General features: G+C 42.7%; 1 protein-coding gene across 1 annotated transcript in view; it reads right to left on the bottom strand.

Moving 5' to 3' along the window:
• Positions 1–10,605: 10,605 nt before the first annotated feature.
• Positions 10,606–15,169, bottom strand: part of ptpn11a (protein tyrosine phosphatase non-receptor type 11a) — a 67,208-nt gene continuing 62,644 nt past the window's right edge. Inside the window, exon 16 of the mRNA XM_080208130.1 lies at positions 10,606–14,256. The gene's annotated coding sequence lies outside the window, so the exon portion shown is untranslated. The remainder of the gene's footprint in view (positions 14,257–15,169) is intronic.

The following is a 15,169-nucleotide window of genomic DNA, read 5'->3' as shown; positions in this document are numbered from 1 at the left end:
AGGAAAAGTTGAGCAGGTTGGACCCATACTCAGTGGATATTAGAAGAATGAGATTTGGCCAGAATTGTACTGTCCCGCCTGCTACAGGAATCGGAGCAGGCAAGGGGCAGAGCATGGGAAGGTTTGTTGACCTTGGACAGGATTTTATGGTTTTGGGATGAGTGAAGCTATAAGATCTTGTCCATTATCTTTTTTGATACACAAGATTCTGAGGAGGCTTGACAAGGTAAAATTTGAGAGGGTGTTTCCCAGAGAATCCAGGACTAGGGGGTACCATTTGAAAATAAGGGGTCTCCCATTTAAGAAAGAGATGAGGATTTCTAATTCTCAGAGGGTGGTTTGCCTTTGGAATTCCCTCCCCCAGCGAGCAATGGATGCTGCGTCATTGAATATATTCAAGGCTGTTAGAAGAGTTTTTTGGGCAATCTTGCCCTTAAAGGGCACAACAAGGGAACCGAGGGTAATGGGGGAGGCAAGGAAGTGGAGTTAAGGCCACAGGCAGATCAGCCATGATTTTATTGGCTATTGGAACAGGCTTGGGGCCAATTGGACTGTTCTGGTGGACATGGCTGCATTCCACACCAATCTATTAGGACGTCTGGAGGTGGAGGAGGAGACAGGTGACCAGCTGGTCTGGGAACATGTGCCATAAAGGAACAGGATTTGACTGGCTTCCTGACAAGAGAGGCCACTGAGTGGAATTGTGAAAAGTGGATCCGAGAGAGAGGGAAAAAAATCACAACGTTTAACGGACATGCATCCACACAAAGTATGTTGGACATTATTTGCTGGTAGCTGTCATTCAGTAAAATGGAAATGTCTGAACCAATAACACAGCTTCCAAATGTAGATAACTCTAGTCTCTTGTCACCACTGACTTTTCCCTCAGGGTGAAGGGTGGGAGGGGGTTGCTAAGTCATGAATTTTCCGGGAACGCCACCATTCTGACGTTCATACTTTATGCTGTCACTTTTTTCAGCCTGACAGACTGAAAACCCAGATTAGAGAGACAGTGTTGAGACTCTCGCTTCAACCTCCCTCTTGGGAGTCTAGCTTCTTCAGCAGCAAATGAAAAACACACAGCTTTCAGATACTGATTCAAGTTGTGCAGCACCACTCCCCAGCTCCGAATGCAGAATAAAATCAAACTGCCATCTATTATTAATACTCACTCCTCCAGCCTTGAACTGCAAAGCTCTAGACCTGACCAGCATGGGGGCAAATGGATGCTGCTCCCAGTTATCACTGACTTGAAGTCTGTAGTTACTGGTTCACCAAATTAACTAATAATTAACCAGCATAATCACATTTTACTGCTGAACGTTGTTGCGTCAAATAGCAATGACAAGTATTCTTCACTTCCCTTTAATGTTTGTGAGGCAAAGTGCCTTTTGAGCTAAGTTGCCCTGATAATGAGTTTATCAGCATTTTGCAGCTAATGTCACAGTTTTTAGTTCTGATGCTCTTACCTTGCCCACCCAGGATGGTTCAGTGTTAAGTCTCTGCCCAGAGCCTCCTCTGTTCACAGATCTCTGCCTCCACAGCTGATTCTCTCTTCCAAGAGTTCTTATATTGTGAGAATGCACACAGCTGTGAGCATGCTCACTGACTGACAGATCCCTGCTGATCACCACCGGAAACCCTGTGCCACACTGAGCCAGTGCTCAGGCTTGTCTGGAAAATTGTTAGGAATTCTTGCAGATGGAAATGGAACAAGTAGTTTTGTTTTCTGGAACACTGAACATTCAAACAGCCGGGACATCAGATTAGGAAAAATATTAATTGAAGCAAAAGGATTACAGCTAACAGTGTGTGTGTGTGTGTGTGTGTGTGTGTGTGTGTGTGTGAGTGTGTGTGATTTTATTAATTGTTGGAGCGTGGCTTGTTGGCTAGGCCAGTATTTATTGCCCATTCCCAATTGCCCTCGAGAATGGGGTGGTGAGCGGCCTTCCTAAATGGCTGCAGTCCATCTGCTGTAGGTTTAACCAAAGTGCTAATGGAAAGAGAACTCCAGTTTCTTGATGAAGCAACAGTGAAGGAACAGTAGTTATAGCTCCAAGTCAGAATCAACTTGCAGGTGGTAGTGTTCCCATGTGTCTGCTGTCCTTGTCCTTCTAGATGGTCAAGGTTGTGGATTTGTGTTGGGGTAGAGAAGCGTTTATGTAGCTTAGAATGACATAAGACAAAGGCCGCAGTTATAAAAAAAATCTTGCATTTCATGTACATGAAAATGAGTCATCCTACCCATTCCTCCACAATGCATGAGATACAAATACAGAGAAATGAAAATATCTTGTTGCTGTGGGAAGAGGGTTTATTGGCCAGCCTCCCTGGGGACTGCAGCTGACCCTTCATTTTTTTAATCCCTTTTGAACATGCAATGTGGAGACACTTTAGATATAGGCACTCTAAAGCCCTGTACAGTTTTAAGTTTTTTTACATAGAACGTACAGCACAAACAGGCCCTTCGGCCCACAAGTTGCACAGATCATATCTCTACTTACTAGGCTTCCCTATAACCCTCAATCCTATTAAATCCCATGTACTCATCTAGAAGTCTCTTAAAAGACCCTATCGAATTTGCCTCCACCACCACCGACAGCCGATTCCACTCACCCACCACCCTCTGAGTGAAAAACTTACCCCTGACATCTTCTCTGTACCTACTCCCCAGCACCCTAAACCTGTGTCCTCTTGTGGCAGCCATTTCAGCCCTGGGAAAAAGCCTCTGAGAATCCACCTGATCAATACCTCTCAACATCTTATACACTTCTATCAGGTCACCTCTCATCCTTCGTCTCTTAAAAGGATAAAAGACCGAGCTCTCTCAACCTATCCCCATAAGGCACGCCACCCAATCCAGGCAACATCCTTGTAAATCTCCTCTGCACCCTTTCAATGGCTTCCATATCCTTCCTGTAATGAGGTGACCAGAACTGAGCGCAGTACTCCAAGTGGGGTCTGACCAGGGTCTTATAAAGCTGCAATATTATCTCCCGACTCCTAAACTCAATTCCTCGATCGCTGAAGGCCAGTACATCATACGCCTTCTTAACCACATTCTCTACCTGTGAAGCCGATTTGAGAGTCCTATGGACTCGGACCCCAAGATCCTTCTGATCTTCCACACTGCTAAGAGTCTTACCCTTAATATTATATTCCTTCATTCCATTTGACCTGCCAAGATGAACCACTACACATTTATCCAGGTTGAAGTCCATCTGCTACTTCTCCACCCAGTCTTGCATCCTAGCTAAGTCACGCTGCAACTTCTGACATCCTTCCAAACTATCCATGACACCTCCGACCTTCATGTCAACTTACCAACCCATCCCTCCACTTCCTCATCCTGGTCATTTATAAAAATCACAAACAGCAAGGGTCCCAGAACAGATCCCTGGGGCACTCCACTGATGACCAACCTCCATGCAGAAAAAGACCCATTTACAACCACTCTTTGCCTTCTGTGGGCAAGTCAGTTCTGGATCCACAAGGCAATCTCCCGTTGGATCCCATGCCCCCTCACTTTCTCAATAAGCCTTGCATGGGGCACCTTATCGAATGCCTTGCTTAAGTCCATATAAACCACATCTACTGCTCTTCCTTCTTCAATGTGTTTAGTCACATCTTCAAAGAACTCAACCAGGCTCATAAGGCACAATCTGCCTTTGACAAAGCCTTGCTGACTACTTTTGATCATACTGTACTTCTCTAAATGTTCATAAATCCTGTCTCTCAGAATCTTCTCCATCAACTTACCAACCACTGAGGTTAGACTCACCAGTCGATAATTTCCTGGGCTATCTCTATTCCCTTTCTTGAATATAGGCACCACATCTGCAATCCTCCGGAACCTCTCCTGTCTCCATCGATGACGCAAAGATCATCGCCAGAGGCTCTGCAATCTCTTCCCTCGCCTCCCACAGTAACCTGGGGTACAGCCCATCCGGTCCCGGTGACTTATGTCTTGATGCTATTCAAAAACTCCAACACATCCTCTTTCTTGATGTCCACATACTCAAGCTTTTCAGTCCACCACAAGACTGCAGTACAACCTCCCTGATCTTTTTCCACTGTGAATACCGAAGTAAAGTATTCACTGAGCACCTCTGCTATTTCTACAGGTTCTATACAAACTTTCCCACCGTCACATTTTATAGGTCCTAGTCCTTCACATCTCATCCTTTTACTCTTCACATATTTATAGACCGCCTTAGGGTTTTCCTTAATCTTACCTGTCAAGGCCTTCTCATGACCCCTTCTGGCTCTCCTAATTTCCTTCTTAAGTTCCTTCCTACAAGCCGTATACTCCTCTAGATCCCTAACATTACCTAGTTCCCTAAACCTTTTGTACGCTTTTCTTTTCTTTTTGACGGGATTCGTACAACTTTCGTGCACTATGGTTCCTGTAATCTACCAAAACTTCCCTGTCTCATCGGAACGTTGACGTGCAGAACTCCAGACAAACGTTCCTTGAAAAATCTGCCACCTTACTTCGGTACTTTTCCCCGAGAATACCTCCTTCAAGTTTATGTCTCTAATTTCCTGCCTGATGGCTTCATATTTTCCCTTACTCCAGATAAACACTTTCATAGCTTGCCTGGTGCTATCTCTCTCCAATGCTAGTGTAAAGGAGATAGAATTATGATCACTATCCCCAAAATGCTCTCCCACTGAGAGATCTGACACCTGTCCAGATTCATTACCCAACACCAGATCGAGTACAGCCTCTCCACATACTTTCCAAACACAAGAGATCCTCCTCTCAGCTTGCTCCGAAGAACAATGAATTTTATTTGTATGTGTCACAAGTGGACTTACGTTAACACCACAATGAAGTTATTGTGAAAATCCCCTAGTCACCACACTCCAGTGCCTGTTCGGGTACACTGAGGGAGAATTTAGCATGGCCAATGCACCTAACCAGCACACTGTGGGAGGAAACCAGAGCACTCAGAGGAAACCCACTCAGACACAGGGAGAACATGCAGGCTCCACACAGACAGTGACCCACACCGAGAATCGAAAGTTATGGGGAGCAGTTCCCCATCACGTTGCGCTAAGGAATCAGCACAGTGGGCTGGGAAATTTAAGCGGTGCCTGAGCCACGATGGGCATCCTGCCCCAAGCGCATCTCTCAGCACCGGATTTCCGGCACTGTCAGCTCCACATCGGAAACAGGCACGGAGCTGCATTATACACGCAGGGGGCAATTTAAATATATTTTGAATATCATTAGTGGACCCTGGACTGAGGTCTCCATGCCCGCTAGCCTCTCCCCCACCCCCCTCACACCTCGCCAGGAGTTTTTCACTCCAGCAGAGTTTACAGTAGCTCCCCGCTTGTGGGGGGTGCCCCAAGCATTGGCAGCTTAGCAGTGCCAGCTTGGGCTCCTGGCACTGCCTGAGGGGCAAAGTGCCAATGCCCAGAGGCATTTTGGCATTGAACGTAAGAACATAAGAAATAGGAGCAGGAGTAGGCCATCTAGCCCTTCGAGCCTGCCCCGCCATTCAATAAGATCATGGCTGATCTGAAGTGGATCAGTTCCACTTTCTCCCCATAACCCTTAATTCCCCTGTCTATTAGAAACCTATCTACCCGTGACTTAAATATATTTAGCGAGGTAGCCTCCACCACTTCAACGGGCAGAGAATTCCAGAGATTCACCACCCTTTAAGTGAAGAAGTTTCTCCTCAACTCTGACTTAAACTGCACCTCCCCTTATCTTGAGGCTGTGCCCTCTAGTCCTGCTATCCTTTCGAAGCGGGAAGAATCTCTCTACCTCTACCCTATCCATCCCCTTCATTATCTTATATGTCTCTATAAGATCCCCCCTCAGCCTTCTAACTCCAACGAGTACAGACCCAGTCTATTTAGTCTCTCTTCATAGTCCAACCCCCTCATCTCCGGTATCAGCCTAGTGAACCTCCTCTGCACTGCCTCCAAGGCCAATATATCCTTCCGCAAATGCGGTGACCAAAACTGCACACAGTACTCCAGCTGCGGCCTCACCAGTACCCTGTACAGTTGCAGCAAGACCTCCCTGCTTTTATATTCTATCCCCCTCACTATAAAGGCCATCATTCCATTCGCCTTCTTGATCACCTGCTGCACCTGCAGACTGGGTTTTTGCGATTCGTGCACAAGGACCCCCAGGTCCCTCTGCACCGTAGCATGCTGCAGCTTTTCGCCTTTTAAATAATAATCCCTCCTACTATTATTTCTGCCAAAGTGGATAAACTCACACTTGCTAACATTATACTCCATCTGCCAGGTCCTTGCCCACTCGCTCAACCTATCCAGATCCATGGCAATGCCTTATGCCTGGCAGGCAAAGGGAATAGGGCCTAATGGGGAGGTTCTGCTGCCTCTCTACAGGCAGGGAGAGAAGCCAGCAATCAGGAATGGCCATGTGTTGGGGGTGGGGGGGGGGGGCAGCTGGTACTATGAGTGGGAGGGTGCTGGAGATTGGGGCGGACACGTTTGGGGAGGGGGCTGCAATCATGAGGAGGTGAGAGGACTGGTGTAGGAGGGATCGCAGGGCTGGTCGGTGTTCAAGCTGGCCTGCAATTGGAAAGCCAGCAGATAGGGGCCACTGCGCATGTGCTGACCTCAGTACGGACAGACCGGCGCATGCGCAGTGGCCCACTCAGCGCCATGCTGCTGGCCTCTCCAGCAGGAATAGGCCCTGCCCACTGATCTTTTTGTGAATCACACTGACGCACGCTGCAGTGCACAAAATGTGGGAGCTTCTTCTCTGAACTGTAACTGAAAAAAAGTGTGATGTATGCCAGTTTTCATGCAAATTCGACACTTAGAATTCTTTTGGGAGAATCCTGGCCTTGGACTGGCAGTTTGTTCCAATCTTGTCCAATTTCTGCTTATTGGGGCTGCTTCATAAAGGGGTGGCTTATAAAAAGCTCAGAAAAAGGAGGTTCAAAATGTCAGGTAGAAGAACAAAGGAGTAGAGTTATGGGCCATTGAAGAAATGCATGGGATTACGAAGACAGTATAAAAATGCAGAGTAACCAAGGAACAAAGTTGCGAGAATGTGAAACAACAATGGAACTAATTATATTCAGGAATGACTGTGGGGTTGTGGAAAAGCTGATAAGTCTGAGGGAATGTAGCAAAGGACAATATCCAAAGAACATGGGAGGAAACTTGTCTACATATTAATTGCAGTATATATGGGTTAGATAAACAAATCAAATTGATTGAAGGCATATTTAAGTTAGGCATTAACTCCAAATATACTATCATCATAGATGAACAAGCACTTCATAGCAACAGGAAAAAGGCAATTAGTCTTTTCTACTTTTTCCATCATTCAACAAGATTGCGGCTGAACTATGTCCTAATTCTACATCCTTACCTTCCCACACTATAAGGATGTGGATGCTTTGAAGAGGGTACAAAAGAGGTTTACCAGGATGTTGCCTAGTCTGGAGGATATTAGCTATGAGGAGAGGTTGGATAAACTTGGTTTGTTCTCATTGGAATGTCGAAGTTGAGGGGTGACATGATAGAGGTCTTCAAGATTATGAGTGGCATGGACAGAGTAGATAGCACTTGACTTTTTTAACCATCTGACTAAGGGACATAGGTTTAAGGTGCATGGGGAAAAGTTTAGAGATGTGCAAGGCAAGTTTTTTTTTTACACAGAGGTTGGTGAATGTCTGGAACATGTTGCTAGGGAGGTGGTGGGAACAGGTATAATACTGGCATTTAAGGGGCAACTAGACAAATACATGAATAGGATGGGAATCAAACGATACAGACTCCATAAGCGCATACGGTTTTAGTTTAGGCAGGCATCATGATCAGTGCAGGCTTGAAGGGCCAAAGGTCCTATTACTGTACTATACTTTTCTTTGTTCTTATCCCTTTAAACATTTGGATATCAAAAATGTTTCAACTTCAGCTGCGTTTGTGTTTTTGAATGTACCTCCTGAAAGGCCTGGCACTATTCACCCATTATATCTCATCTCAGGTCCGATGCAAAGCATAATCATATTTAGGAGTGCTTAAGTTAGTCAATCAGTGGGACAATTCTATATTTTCAGGCATATCCCTCTCTCCCAATTATTCGATTCCCATTATAAATATAAATATTTTGTAAGGCTATTAAAATTATCTATTCAAAGATCATGTGCCAAGTGAGTCAGAATCCTTGTATAGCAACAATAATATCCATGCATACGACATTTATTATTTGGGTGCTGTGATGAAATCTGCAAGTGATATGTATATAGTCTTTATTTTATGTTTCAGAATATTTTAAAATTAAGCTTCTTCCTACAGGTAGTCAGTATGTTTGGAAGGAATACAACTCAGATGCTGGGAGAGCAGGAAAGTTACTTATTTCAACTTTGCAAGCAGTTAAGTGGTTAATGAGTTTTTGTTTACTTAGGTTCCTCTGGGATTTCAGATTAGAGTGATTGACAGGGTCACGTGATGTGTTTATGTGCAGTCTTGGATCTGTAGCAGAAAAAACAGGTTTTTGCAGAAAGAGTTTTACAGGCTTTTGAAAGCTCTATACATCTCTGAAAACTCTAAGTCAATCTACATTCATGATAGCAAATATATTTGTGATTACTAACTATATTTGAAGTGGGTTTCAAATCTGAAAGAAGAATGTTGCTTATTTGGAACAGAAGTGATTATAAGTTAGAAATTAGAGTTGTTTCTTTTCATGCTTAAAGATTGTTCAACTTTTAAGAGTTAAGCTGCTTTACAAGAGAGTTTACTTAAACTGTTTTATGAATAAAGCTTGATTTGATAAAAATGATCCCTAATTTGTCAGTGGAATTACTCCTGGAGTGAAGCATCTCTTCCTTGCATTTATACCAAAATAGAAAAATTGTTGGGGTCTTGCCTGGCTTCATAATATACCTTGAGGCTCTGGTTCAGGAGCCTAACATACAGAGACATGTTTAGCACATTCTCTTAAACTTCCTACATAAGCAACCTCAAATAGTCTAATATTTGTAGAGACTCCGAGTTATAATAAACAATCCAAATTTGTCAAAAGATTCCTTGTTAACATTCAAGAGGATTTTCTTTCTACAAGTTATGGTGGAACTTTGGAATGTTGTTCCTCCAAAGGCTGTAAACACTAGAACTACAGATTGCTGTTAGCAAGGGCTTCAAGGGAAATGGATCAAAGCGAGTCAAATTGAGCTGATTGAATGAGTTAAGGGCTAAATATTCCACTAATATATGCAAATGATTTACTTTCCAGGGCATTATCAGGGGAGAAAGCTACTTTCAAACAGTGACTGATCGCATTGGAATTGAGTTAGGCGTTGGGGAGAGTAAGTTTACTGTCATGTAAGACATGGAGGATTTAAGAAGGTACAACAAATTATTTAGAAAGCAGCGACTCCTGGGTGGTAGAAAATGAGTGAAGACAGCTGCTGGCACCTGTGGTGTAATGAGGTAGAAATTAGATTGATTATATTCATTTCTCTCCTCTCCTGAAGGCATCAAGTTGTATTGCAGCAATGAGTCAATGAGTACCAGCAGGATTTGGTAACCTTGCTTAAGTAGATTGACAAATGTTGGCAGTGTGCTTAGCTATGGAGCCTCAATCCTGTGCTACGTAATTTCACATTCACACTCTCAGCAAACAGCACTAGATGGCAATCAGGTACAGAGGTTTTCTCTACCATGGATGTGTGGGGAGATCAGGTCTTGCATGTCTGTATGAATCAGTTCCATACTGCATATTTATTCATTAATCTCAATTTCTTATTACTTATGAAAACTTATTCAGAAAGCTTAAGTGTTTACAGAACCTTGAAAATGTTTGTCACTGTCTCTATGGAACTTCAGAATCCCTACAATGCAGGAGATGGCCATTTGGCCCATCGAGACTGTACCGACAACAATCCCACCCAGGTCCTATCCCTGTAATCCTACCTATTTACCCTACTAATCCCCCGACACCAAGGGGAAGTTTAGCATGTCAAATCAACCTAACCCGAAATCTTCCGACATCTTTTAATGCAGAAATACAGAGGAGTCATGTATAAGTCAGTGCACATCTTGATTTACCTAGAATTGAAAGGAAATTTATTTTCCCCTCAAGTGAGTCCAGGAATTTACTTACTTGTTAACATTCCTCGGTCAGATCAAGTACCCAACATATCCTCAGGACTAGGACTGTCAAAGGATTCCCCTCACATGCATCATCATTATATTTATCCCGAGAAGATCTTTCAGTTGAGAAGCAGGAATGTAAAACCGTGGTTAGGCAATGCTAACTTTTGTTTTCCAAAGCTTTGAGGAGGATTAATCCAGTAGGAAAGGAGTTTTACATTAGGCTCTTCCTCATTCTCTCCCAGAGCCTCGAATATATGAGCAGAAGGAAGATGTTATTCCTTTGAAGGAACAATGCAGATTGAAATGTTTGAACAGGAGGAGCATTCCTCGTGTGCCGGAAGCAAATAGCAAATTCACGCCAACCTAAATTCAAATCTGTGACTATTCATTTGAGTTTTACAGGATAACTTGAAGTGCACATGTATCACATTATCAGTCCCCACTTCCTGGACAGCGACTCCAGAAGCAACGGGGAGAGAACAAATGAAAAACTGATACTCAGCTTATATAAAATGACTTTATTTCTAATTTTTGATCTGATACATTACAAATACATTTATACTCTGATATCAGCTTATGGAGCTTTAAAATCACAGCATGACTAGCAAAAAAAGAAATTGACTACCACCCTTATATACTTTTATAAATATAGGAAAATCATTTATGGTGTCTGTACATAAACTAGACATCTGAATGGTGTGTACTTTGACAAAATGTGAAATTATCGGATGGATAATAGAAAGCAGATGTCACTTATAGTCATTGCACCCTTATTCTGATCATCTACAATGGGTTATTCAATTTGTGATTCTGCAGGTGAACAAACAGCCCATGTAATAATCTGAAGCAATAGAGCAATTCAATTCACATTAAAAGGCCAACTGGTTACATCCAGAACTTTCTAAAGTTAATCTCCCCTCCACACCCCCAGCTTCTTTTTATATTATCTATTGAGTTTAAGTGTTGTGAAGTTGAAAGCTCATTACCAAGAAAATCAGCTCCAGATAAACACATTCATGAACCATGCGCAGAATTCCAAACTTATGAAGACTCCCTAATTAATGCTCAGCTATAAAACACGGAGTCACTATGTAATGGTGGCATGCGTTAGAGCACCAACATGAAGAACGTGAGTTCATTCCCAGGCCAGGACTTCCTGGTGACTGGCACGTTGGCACAAGGAGAAGAGCAGAGGCCAGAATCCTCCACATAGCTGGAGGCTAGGAAGCAACAGGCATACCGAGGAAGGATACTCATTGCTGGGGTGCTCTCACATGGCTTCTCGCAGTTTGTCTAATGGTAGAGGCCTGGGAGTGGGTCACAAAACCACTCCCCCCTCAGGCTATTCAGTTACAGGTGGTGAGGAAATTGAGAGGGCAGGAGGAAATAAAGGATTGATAATGACACAAAAATATCACAAAATCCTGATTCAAGCATAAAATCCTCCAAACAACTCCAGTCAATAGAATACAACGTCACATTTCAGACATCTAAAAAGTTTCACATAAACCGTTTTAGGGAAAATTGACTCCGTCGAGTTTACTGCAAATGCTAATATTTAGATTCCTATTTCAAATTTCAAAATTCTTTTGATATCCTCAGCATATTTAGCTGCAGACTGATACAGCAGCCTCACAGGATGATGATCCGGGTCACAGGCATCACTGCTGGGGGGGGCAAGCTACCTGCAGAATGCGGCCAGCAGAGGGCAGGATGGGTGGAACAGAGCTCATGCATCCTGTCAATTTAACAATAGATTTGGCACGTAGACTAAAATACTAGGACAATGGTTCAAAAGTATCATTTGCACATTGGAAAATTCTGCTTACACACCACTCTCTGGAGACACTACTTAATCATGTGTTTGAGCCTGTTCCTGATTTTTTTTAAAGCCCAGGCCAAACAATGGTTCTTGTAGTGGTTTTTGACAGTTATGCTCCTGGCACTATTATAGTGGACATAGCAATTTTCTCATTTCCCATTTAATCCTTTCTCACATAGAAGTCCAAATGCAAGAAATTACAATGAATCACCTGCTCCCTTAAGGTTACTTTAGCTATGTCAGATTTAACACGGTCTAATCAAGTAGCTTACCCTCTTCTATTTTTCCCCATTTACCCCTAAAACCTTAAATCTGCTTCAGCAGCTTAAGAGTCTCACTAGAATCTGAACATTAACTGTTTCTCCCTCCATGCATTTTGTGCTTGGGATTTGGCTTATTGGCAGACTGTCCTACAAATGTATATGGTTCTAGAACAAAATTCTATTTAGGAGGAAGCAGGGGAAGGTAGCACCATCTGTACCCAAACATGGTTACAGGAGACCCAGGAGAGTTTTGGTTAGGAATGCACAGGCTTGCTTATTCGTAACTTGGAATAGAGGTCGGTGTTGTCAGGAATAGACGTGCAGAGGATGAGGATTTTGGTCCACTCCTCTCTATTGATTTCAACTGCATTTGGCTCAAAAAAGGTCCTTCTTGCCCTGACTTTTATTTCTCACCTCTCCTTAAATGGGACAAAAGGATTTTTTTCCTCTTGTAACTGCGCTGCACCTTGAGCTCTGGTGGGCATTTTAAACTCTAGTGCCACAAGCTACCAGAGTGTGGCAACCTTGCCTTTCCCAACCCAAAAGAGAAAATGCTGGAAAATCTCTGCAGGCCTGGCAGCATCAGTAAGGAGAGAAAAGAGCTGACATTTTGAATCCAGATGACCCTTTGTCAAAGCTGCCTTTCCCAAGTTTCAAGAAACTACCAAGCATAGTTGTGCCGTGCTCAGGGAGTTTAGTTTCCAAAGTATATTTATCCTTAATCCATTATCTCCTTGAACATTAGAAATTCAACATTCTGTTGAACATGTTAATTTGTGCCCCACGGAGGGCTTAAAAGTAGAGTTTCATATAAAAGTGCAAAGAACATAACATCTAAATTTACATATAACATGTTTAAACCAAAATAGTACGTCTTTTCATGACTCAACTACCTTATGCGGAACGTGCACATGTTGTAACCCATATCAAATGGAGAGAAACTCAGGTTAACAGAGCTGCATGTGTGTGGATGGGGCGGGTGGCAGGTTTGGTGGTGGGAACATGTAGGCAGGCATCGAATTTTACAGGCATGGCAGAGGAAGATCACTTGTTTCTGGCTCAAGATCTTTTACAGGAGATTGGCACACCCTTGACTATCCCAGACCTACAACTTGTCTTACTCTGAATACTGAAAGAATGAACTGTTACAGACCAAAGACAGTCAAATTGGTCAGCTCAAGCTGTTGCTTTGAGGGATATAAATGGAACCGTAATCTCTCAATGTCCAGTTGCCTAGTGAGCAGGTCCTACATTCAGAGCTCAACTGGACTGAGGCTGCTGAATTCTCTCATTATTACCCAGGAGAACAATCTTCTTGGCACAGAATAAAAATGAATTTAAAAATGCCCGATGTGAAACAACAAACACTGAGGGATAGCACACATCTAATCTCCAACACAGTATCAACCTAACAGCGAGGCTATGGCCAGTGAATCTTTTTCTTACAAAGACATGAGTTTAAAGTTTTTAAAAAGCCTCAATACTTTCAGCAACTTAACAGGGAGAGGAGGAAAGAGAAGGGAACATCCCGTGTGCAAATTCCAACAATCCCTTTTTTTTTAAGCTGTTAATAGTAAAAAAACAAGGAAAGGCAAATGTACAACACAACACTCAATGTCTACGTCATTGTTATGGGACTTGTTGCTAAAAGCAAACTATTCTTTCAAGATCCACATTAATGTATGATTTTCTACTCAACGTCACCGGGTTTCTTTTTAACTATTCTGCATTTAAACAAAGAATTAAAATGAGTTCAAGTATGTGAAGTAAAAATGACTGCAGAGAGGCTGTGACTGTAAAAAAAGGCACTTGGGTTTCACGTCAGTAAAACACTGAAAAGCAAATGATATAAAGTGTGGGTGATGCTTCATTTTATAGCACAGAACGTTTTTTGCTGACTAATGACGATGGTTACCGTTCACTTAGTGTTTAGATCGGGGAGGGGTGGGAAGAGGAAAAGTTCCACAATACTCTGGACTAAGCCTTCGACGGTCATTTTACATCCCACTCACACCTGACGTGTTTTCATTTTGCCTCTGATTTTCACAGCCACCTCGCTTGTTCCTGAGGGAGGAATAAAAAAATCAATTTAAAAATAATTTTTAAACAAAGCTCTGCATATGTTTGAAGCACGGAGCCGATTTCACTTAAGTACTTACCCAATAACGGAATACAATTGGAGAGACAGAAAAGTTGCGTTTCAATTTGTGGCCATTGTATTCAAACAACTATTACTGAATCAATACTGACTCGTGATACTTGGATTCATCTAAAATGTGCTTATTATGCATTTAATAAAAGAAAGATGAATTCTTTGAGAACAAACTTTGTATTTATTCAATCATGAAATATGGGCATCACCCAGCCATCCAGCATTAATTGACCATCTTGGATTGCCCTTAAGAAAATGATGGTGAGTCATGTCCTTGAAACATGGAGTGTCTTGTCAGAGGATGGTTAAGGGTCAACCACATTGCTGTGGACTTGGAGTGACATACAGACCATACAATGATGTTAGATTTCCTTCCCTAAAGGACGTTAGTGAACCAGCTAAGTCATTCCATATTCACTATTATCGATCCTTATTGCAGATTTCATTGAAATAAAATTCAGGGTAAAAAGTAAAAGTTTATTTATTAGTCGCAAGTAAGGCTTACATTAACGCTGCTGTGAAGTTACTATGGCATTCGCCACATTCCTGCACCTGTTCGGGTCAATGCACCTAACGAACAGATCTTTCAGTCTGTGGGGGGAAACCTGGAGCACTCCACACAGATCCAAGTTGGGAATTGAACCCAAGTCCCTAGCGCTGAGAAGCAGCAGCGCTAACCACTGCTGGAATTTGAACATGTCTCAGGATCACTAGGCCAGGCCTCTGGATTACTAAACCAGTAACGTAACCTTGATTTTAACACACACCTATAATGTTGTCAGGATCAGTTTTTGGGATCTGCTGTTCTAATTGTCTAACCCACAC

The sequence above is a fragment of the Carcharhinus amblyrhynchos genome, chromosome 20, assembly GCF_965287045.1.
Source record: "Carcharhinus amblyrhynchos chromosome 20, sCarAmb.v2.hapA, whole genome shotgun sequence".
In the NCBI taxonomy this organism is placed as follows: domain Eukaryota; kingdom Metazoa; phylum Chordata; class Chondrichthyes; order Carcharhiniformes; family Carcharhinidae; genus Carcharhinus; species Carcharhinus amblyrhynchos.
The sequence above is the reverse complement of the archived record's forward strand: the minus strand, read 5'-3'. Positions and strand labels throughout refer to the sequence as shown.